Below are 9,820 nucleotides of genomic sequence, written 5' to 3' on the forward strand. Positions count from 1 at the left end.
TAATACGGTAGATACGTTCAGTTTTATATGAATTTGTGTTTTTTGATCACTTAAATACATGAGCCAATCACAGCCCAACAAGTGTGCAGTTTAGAGACTACGGCTGTTTGAAAGGTTTTCTTCCATAAAATTAATCAATTCTAGACTAATTTGACTCAACATTTCCAAAACATGTATAATTTTTTGGGAATAATCCATATAAACTATGCTATAAACAAAAAATTATAGGACTACTTACCGAGTGTGCACCATCCGACAACACCATTGCTTAAGCTTGTTTTCGTCGTGGAGCGGTGCAATGAATGGCAGGCGCATGTTTTCTGATAAGTTATTTTTCTGTGAAAAATTCACTGAACTTTGGATGCATCATTAATATAAATATAATTTTTATGGTCGTTAAATAATAAATGGTTTTTAGTAGGTCTGCTGCTCGTTTAAACTCAACGGTTTGTGCAATATCCGCTATTGGTCCATTCCAACAATCCTGTCGCGACACAAGTCAGCAATGATGTTTTACTGTATTATAAGAGTTTCTTTTAGTGTGTTTATACGAATACGATCAAAATTTTTTCGCTTTGATATACAAATCCATATTACATGAACCCATTTTATAGGGGGATCTACTGTACTTTATGTAAACACAAACGTTTTCAGCCTAATGGAATAGGCCATCTTCAGGTAAGAAGCTGAGTTTGATATTTAATTACCATTATGGCAGCACCGGCCAGGAACTATAAGAAGTATAGGAAATTGGCATTGAAGATAGTAAGGGTGGATAGTAAACTAAAATTTCTTAAGCAATGTCTGCTTAACAAAGTCTATCTGATGTCCATTTATAGAGTTAATTTTTTATGTATTTATTTTATTTTATTAGCATTATTTATATTCTTATGGCTTCAATGTATTTAGTATATTTATTTTGTTATTTATTTGTTAATTTATCTATTTTTCATTTTAAATTTGAATTTATAATGTTCAAACATTCCATTTATTACAATTTTGAAATACATTTGAATGCCAGTTCACCTGAAGATGACCTATTCCATTAGGCTGAAACCATTTGTGTTTAAATAAAGTATTCTCAGCAATAGAAGGTGTTAAATGTTTTATTTAGTGTTTTTTTTTAAAAGAAGCTGAGTTTGATATTTAATTACTTCTGTACTATGTTTTATATTTAATAGGAATATACTAAAGTGAACCTTTTCAATATTCATTAGATGATCATACAGATAAATAGATGTAAAACGCTAAAAAGAGAATATTCCTAATGTAAACATCAATTTTTTTTAATATATTCTACATATAAACTTCTAGAATATTTATATAGTTATATTTAACACAAAAAACTTTTATTGAATATTTTATTACAATTAAAATTTGAAGTATTTTATGTCTGCTCATCAGTCAGACCAAACAAAATTTTTGACTTCCCATTTCAACAATGAAATTTTAAATAAATCATCAATTGAAAATACTCTTGATACTGTACATATTGAAGTTACACACTGTGACCCAATATATTATTATTCAATAGAATCTGGACTTGAATACAACAAAACAGCCTGTTGATTTCAATTTGTCACCTAACCTCTTCAGATCCTACTGCTTTTATATTGTAGGTTACCAATTTAAATTGGCAGTTAATAGCATAGGTCAGAATTAATTTACAATATTTCACCAACCATGACTTACTATAATACTGAATAACAGTTTTAACCTTTGGAACAAAATACCATATTTCTGTGCATATAAGAGCATGTTCTTATAGACAGAGCAAAATTGACATTATATTCTTCAAACTATCGTTTTAGGTATTTAAAAAAATCTTATATAGTATCAGAAGCATTTTTTGTCTTTTTATTTTTAATAATGTCAATAAACAGTTATCATATTAGTACATTTACTTTATATTGATATAGCAGTATAGTGAGTGCTCTTATAAGCCAAAACAAGCTGGCACACACAAGAACATATTCTTATTTGTTCAGAAATAGAGTAGCTAGTATCTGTTATCTGAATAGCGCGAACAGCTAAGTTGATAAATGGCAACTGCCTTATGACATGGGTTGTTCATATACTTATCAGAAAAAGTTCCTCCTTAGAACATAGCCTCAAATGCATTAAATATTTTTGGATTCTAGGACTATTGTATTTAGTTACTAGTGTAAATATGAATTATATTAATGTTGAATAATGATATTGGACAGTGGAAATACTCATATAAAGTATAGAATTATTTCCATAAATTAAAAATCATCATCAATTTAAAACAATTTAACTCATTATTATTTAAACAGAGTTGCTGCATTATGTGAAACTATTAAAATAGGAATTCATAAAAAATTTGTATTGGTATTTTCAAAATAAAATGCAATAAAAATTTCGTTTTGAAAAAATTAATGGTATATAAAATAAGCATTTTAAAATGTTAAGTAAATTAAACTTCACTCTGACACCGGGGATGAAATACTAAATACGGAACCTGTTACCGGTGTAATTTTGTGTGAAAAAATCTTCCTTTCACAAACGTTTTTTTTTAATTTAAATATCTACGTTCCATTTTTCGAAGTGTTCCGTCAGAATTTTTTCTATACCTAAGGAAGAGCTATCTGGACAACTCAAAAATGTTTGTAAAAGGAAGATTTTTTTCATGCAAAATTACACCAGTAACAGGTTCCATATTTAGCACTTTAAAATGATTATTAATTCTCTTAATAGATTCACAATCACAATTATATATATTTTTAAAACAGCTTATACCACCAGTTAAAATATTTGACACTAAATCTTTTGAAATTTTATTTGAAATTCTATTTCTTAAACAACAGATGGGCAACCCCTGGCATGAGTATCAAACAAGGCATACCAACAACTTTCTTCTAGCATGCAATCTGGGTTCACCTTAAAAGATACATATTCAACATCTTTGTTGAGTTACATATTTTAATTTAATAGAACACAGTTTTATTGAATACAGAAATACAGTACAGCATCGATTATCCAAATAGCAATCAACTGAAACATCGGTTAACCGAAAGCGATCCAGTCGGAAAATTCAAATTTCCACTAGTGCTGTGGTGCTGCAATATTTGGCTATGTCTTGGGCTATGCCAATATTATCTTTTTTGGCGTACATGTTTTAGCTGGCAGCACTGGTATAACCATATTGTATCATTAAAAATTATTTCTTCATTTTGCACAAAAAATAAATTTATTGAAAAATATAAAAACAAAAAAATTATATTTCAGAAGTTAATCTAGTATCAAAAATGTTCCAATTCAGCACGACACACGTTGAGAGGATACTTAAGGATGCACCAGTATTTGAACGAGGCTATTTTTTCCCCAACATGAGTGCTGTGTGTTTTGCTTCAGCTTGTCGGAGAATAAAGTCCAATCGGCTGACATCTCCAGATTAAATCAAGTAAAAGAGTTTTGCTTGTTTTGTATGGTGTTTTTCTGAGGACTGTTGTCAGACATGTGTCATGCTGAATCAGAATGTTTATGATACTAGATTAACTTCCGAAATACAATTTTTTTTGTTTTTATATTTTTCAATATATTTATTTTGTGCAAAATAAAGAAATAATTTTTAAATGACATAATAGCCATGATTATTATTTTAAAAAAATTTTCATTTGGCTTAACATTGACAAAAATTCAATGCAAAGCAACATGCAACAGAGAAAAATTTCAACATGGGATAGGTTGATATATTTTTTCATACTGGATCAGTTATCCTAACAACCTCAATTCTGAATTGTTTTGGATAATCAATGCTCTACTGTACTAAATAAAATGAGACAGATGACCATTTCCAAGACATCTATCTTTGTAATACACCAATTTACAATGCAGGGGTGCCAATTTAGCAGAAAATCTGCTAAATTAGTTTTCTCATATCATCATCCAGATGCTAGACTTCACAATATCCTCCCAAAAATTTCAGTTAGCACATGAAAAAATTTTGTATCATAGATTTGATGACTTTGGTATGAACACTTAAAAAGGTTGCCCACCCATACCTTAAATATTTTTAACATGCTATACTTCAAAATTTTACTTAATAGATTAAATTCATTAAATATTAAGTTTACCTAAATTTTGACTAAATTCAAAATAATAGTATACTCTTCAAAATTATCATTGTTGAATATTATGAATTGTTTATAATATGAAAATAAACTTTATGGAAACATTAATATAATAATATATACAATAAGTTTCATTTTAAAATGAATAGAATTAACAATTAAATTCAAATTAATTAAAATATAAATAACCTTTGATATTAATTTTTATCAAGTTTGATTAACTTACTTTGATTAGAAACGTGAAAAAATAAAAATAAACATTTTTGATTGTAGCAGTCATTTTTTAAAATTTAATTCTTACAACAATTAGTAAAAATCAGCTTGCTTATAGCAGGCAGATTTTTCTCAATTGTTCTAAGTATTTTTGAGTTCTAATTATTTCAATTACATCAATTCCAGATACTACATAATTCAAATTTTTTTAAACATCTTATGAAAGCTGTTTGTGCATCTCCATTTTTAAATTATTCAAATTTTAATTACATAAATAAATATGTTTTCTTTTTTTCTATGTGAGCAATGAAGTTTATTCATTTGTGCCAATAACAGAACAAGATGGCGAGGAGTGAAATATGATTAATCAGGGTCAACCCTGCTATAAAAATTTTAAATTTTCAAACTTCAACAACTTCAACCTAGGTACTCTAAACTGTATGGTGTTGGAGTTGGTAAACAAAAAGTTAGACTAACAAATTTGCAATGTGTGACTGCAACTCTGAGCTTACCCTTTTTTAAAATGTCACATTATGATTCCTTTTATAAGACACCATTGGATACCCAAATATTTTTATTTAAAATTTCTCTATAAAAATTTATACTAAAATTGACAATAAGAATCAAAATTGGATAAAATGAATTTTAACTAGGAAAAACTTTTGAGTACTTAAAGAAACAAACCTTAAAAGCCAAAAAAATTCCACTTTTATTAGTTAATTATGAAAAAATTGATTTAAATTTAATTGTTTTCAAGAAAATAAAATTAAATGCAATAAAATGCAAAAAATAATGACTTGAAGAATGATGTAATATATTGATCCATAAAATAGTTTTTTCTGCTCTTGCTACTACAAGAACAGTAGATTTCCTACTGATGCTTGACTAAACTCAAATATATAGCAGAATTCTAAAATATGAAATTTGGGGAAATCAATTATCTTGAACTGACAGATGCAATTGTGCCTCAAGAATTTAAACTAGTGAATAAGCTGAAACAATCCTTAATTACATTTTGCAGTTTTCTTTTCCTCTTCTAGTTTGTTGCAGTTAGATTTTGATCTTGGTTGTACTTTTTCATTGTTTTTCTATTGAATACTGACTGTGTTTTAAGACCAAATTATGTTATTGAAGCTATAATAAATAGTCATAAATAATTTGAAACCAATAGAAGAGCAGCAAAAAAATTAATTAGTCAAAAAAAAAGAAATTGATATACAAAGTAAAACATCTGAGATATAAAAAAATATTGGACCAAGTAAAAATTATGGCACCCGAAATGACTGAAATATTTTCTTGGGAATTTCGCTTTGATAAAGATAAGCTTGGCAATTCAAAGCAATACAATAACTACAAGTTTTATCCACGTGGCCACTGGTGAGTCTTAAATTAATAAAAGCTATTTTCTGAAAGCATAGAGCATATTGTGAGAGTATGATATTTTACTATGAAATGGCCTGTATGGGTTAAAAAAATTCAATATTTGTTTTATATAATATTTATATTATACTAGCTTACCCGTCGCGCATTGCTGCGATCTCAGAAGAAACGAAATTCAAGCAAACTCGTAATGATAAAATTAAATTTTCATTTTATCATTTTTATTGAAACTTATTATTATTATTCGTTTTCATCGGGAAAACATTTCAAAGTGTTGTTTCAATTCTATTTATTTATTGGAGTACTCGTGGATACACGATATTTTTTGTTTTTCCGTCTGGTGCGTACACGAATAAATCGGAAGGTTTTCCGACGCATGAGCTGGCCACGTACAGTTGTCCACGCGAGAAGCACGGATTTTCCAAATTTAGCCCACACACTCGCAGCTATTGTCAGAAGCGCNAAAAAAAAAAAAAAAAAAAAAAAAAAAAAAAAAAAAAAAAAAAAAAAAAAAAAAAAAAAAAAAAAAAAAAAAAAAAAAAAAAAAAAAAAAAAAAAAAAAAAAAAAAAAAAAAAAAAAAAAAAAAAAAAAAAAAAAAAAAAAAAAAAAAAAAAAAAAAAAAAAAAAAAAAAAAAAAAAAAAAAAAAAAAAAAAAAAAAAAAAAAAAAAAAAAAAAAAAAAAAAAAAAAAAAAAAAAAAAAAAAAAAAAAAAAAAAAAAAAAAAAAAAAAAAAAAAAAAAAAAAAAAAAAAAAAAAAAAAAAAAAAAAAAAAAAAAAACAAAAAAAAAAAAAAAAAAAAAAAAGGTCAACAGGTTTCGCAGGATTTCCTCGAATAAGCAACTTACTAGTTTACCCAGACGGCGAACCGATTCCCGGACTGTCCGGACGATAGCACTATCGTAGGCGCCATGCAAGTATAGATTAGGATGTTTCAAATTTTTACAACATATTATTATTATTTATTGTGAAATTTTGCCGCCCCTAAAAAGTGCCGCCCGGGGCGGGCCGCCCCTGTTGCCCCCACTACAGTACGCCACTGATTTCGACCCACTTCCGGAGCTTCACAGCTATAAAAAATTATAAGTAAAGGTTTCTTCTTCCAATAGTGAGAATACTGATATCTATCACGTCTTACTTAATTGTTCGCAATTAACTGAGACCAAAATTAAAACAGTTTACTTTATTTTGCCTATTTAACAATGCATTTTGAATTGGTAATTTTTCAATTTCTCAGTGCTCAGAATTGGTAATTTCTCAATTTCTTCAGGCTCACAGCCTCAGTGTCTAAGGCTATTGTTTGCAACATAGTGAACAAAAGTTTAGTTTACGTTAAAATATTTTCATTATCCAGAATGATAGATATAGTGCACAATTTGTAGACATCTTAATGGTGTAGTTTCTACATATCAGTCTCTTGCATGTTTTCTTTGTTTATTTTTGATAAGCAAATATAACACTTTTTTCATTTCCCACAATTATTAGCTTCTTATTGACAAGACTGTCTTGTTTATAAAATCGTACTACCGTTTTATGTTACCAGCATAGAGGTATAAAGGAGTATATGTCGAGAGCTGATATTTGGCACAGAGTATTAGATTTTATTTGCACATAAAAAAATCCAGACTTGTAGGTAGTCGGGGGACCGAGAACTGAGTCAAAATAAAATCCAAAATAGTGACTCTCTTCTACAAACAGGGACCTCACTCCACTGAAGTCAGGTGGGGGAGAGTACTACCCACAGTCATTCTAAGAAGTGAACTCTGACCTTAGGACTGAACATGTAGTTTCTTCTATGTTAAATAAAATTTGTAATCTAATTTTATAAATTTGGGAGTGCTTCAAATATGACATTAAAACAGGGTCTTGTTACAAGTAGGTTTTTTAACATTATCTAGTATAGTAAAATCGTGGGACCAATAAAAATTTGACGTTATATTAGGGTTGTTGTTACATCCGATGACGTTATAATTGGGTTATAAACTGTATACTGTTTGTGCAAAATAAAAAAATCATTTTGGATGATATAATAGCCATAATTATTTTTTTCAAAAACGGGAAATTTTCTTTCATTTATTTGTCAAAACCGTGTCGTCTTCTTTTGTTTGGTTCAATGTCATGACTTGGTGAATTTCTTGACACTTGGCAAATAATTTCATCAACTTTTAATCCATATAGATAGGTGTTTCGGGCTTTTGCCCCTCTTCAGTCTGTTACATAGATAGGTTGTATCTTGTGGACATCTGTCAGGCACCTTCCGCACTACATCTTTTCACTCCTCTTCCAACTTGATGATCTTCCCCGCATGCCTTGCAACATGTAATGTCTTAATCCCAGAGTGCCACACACAGCCCCACCTGTGACTGTATAAACATTCTATTTTAATGTTGTAGCAAGTTTTTATGAATTTCTATGCTTAGATCAGTGTTTCTCAATGGGGGCGATATCGCCCCCATGTGGGAGTTTTTCTGTGTTGAGGGGGCGATTAGTAACAATTTATATTTTTGGGGGGCGAAAAACAATTTTCTGGGCGATATAGTAAAACATTATATTAAGAATAATTAGATATTTTATTCGTTATATCGTACAATAATTAAGCAAACAACATTATACTAGTCACTAGTCTGTTCAACGCAGTACGAATTTGGCGTTAGCCTTGGCTGTCGGCATCGGAATTTTGAAGTGAAGGGGGCGATACTACGTAACGGTTTTATTGAAGGGGCGATACTACGTAACGGTTTTATTGAAGGGGGCGATACTACGTTCAAGGGGGCAACAATTCGTTAGAGGTTGAGAAACACTGGCTTAGATTCTTGTTAATATTATTTTTGTCTGTAGTAATTTCATAGCTTTCATTAAATTTTCTTTTGTACCAATTTTTTTCTTTGTGTACTATTATAACATCATTCTTATCTATTTTGCAGTTATGAGTTGTGCAATGTTCATAAAAAACAGTTGATTCTATTATATTTCAAATCCATGATGTGTTCTTTTAATCTTGTTTCTAATCTTCGTTTTGTTTCTCCAATGTATGCTTTTGATGATTCACATGTGCAAGGTATTTTATAAATGACTTCAGTAGTGTTGTATTTATCTGGTTGTTTATTTATGCCAGGTTTATGCCTTCCGGATTATTTTTTGCAAGTTGTTATAAGTTGGAGCTAGTTTTATATTTATTTTATCGAAACTTTTATCTATCTGTTCAAAGAAACCACGAATGTAGCAGGAAGGTATGTATCTTATTCTGTTTTTATCTTTGTTTTGTTTATTTTCCTTACTATTATTGTTGATTTTACTTTCCCCAGTTATTTATTATTCATTGTGGATAGCTGTTTAATAGGAATTTAGTTCACATTTCATTAAGATGTTTTTTCTTCTTCTGTAGTGAGCTTGTTCTGTTCACAATTTTTTCATACTCCATATTGAATATGTTTTCTTTTATGTACTGTGTAATGTTTGAATTGTAGTTTAACACTTTTCTAATCTCGCATGGCTTTGTGTATGGCTCGAATTCATCTCTCTCAACCATCTGAATGTTCATATTTTCAAAATGTGTAAATGTTAGAAAATATTAGACAAAATCTAGCAAAGCTAAACAATGTATCTATGTTAATAACAGAATGAGAGAGATATTGTAACAAAATATGGATATTACGCTTCTACTGTGGCCTAGAGCTAGGGGGTTATATGGAGTCCAGGCTATATACCTAAGTATTTAAAACTTATCAAAATATATAATTTATTTATAGACTTATTTTAGCCAGTATTTATTGTTTTATTTTAAAGTTTTTATATTTTTACCCTTTCATTTGCTAATTTTTCTGTATTTTAGAAAGTTTTAGTTACACAAACACTGAACCAATTTACGGTGTGGAACGTTCGACTAAACATAAAAAACAAACATTTTCGAACCCCTTCCGGGCTCTTCATCAGGTTTTAGCTCGTAAATTTGAACAGGAACGAAATTATTGGAACAACATTCGTCAATCGAATTTACGAGCTAAAACCTGATGAAGAGCCCAGAAGGGGTTCGAAAACGTTTGTTTTTTATGTTTAGTCGCTCGTTCCACACTATAAATTGGTTCAGTGTTTGTGTTTGATATATAGGTGTGGTGAGTAGTGAGTTTTTGTATAG

Source organism: Centruroides sculpturatus, unplaced genomic scaffold (genome assembly GCF_000671375.1).
Source record: "Centruroides sculpturatus isolate CEXI.00-Female unplaced genomic scaffold, Cexi_2.0 scaffold256, whole genome shotgun sequence".
NCBI classification, from domain to species: Eukaryota; Metazoa; Arthropoda; class Arachnida; order Scorpiones; family Buthidae; genus Centruroides; species Centruroides sculpturatus.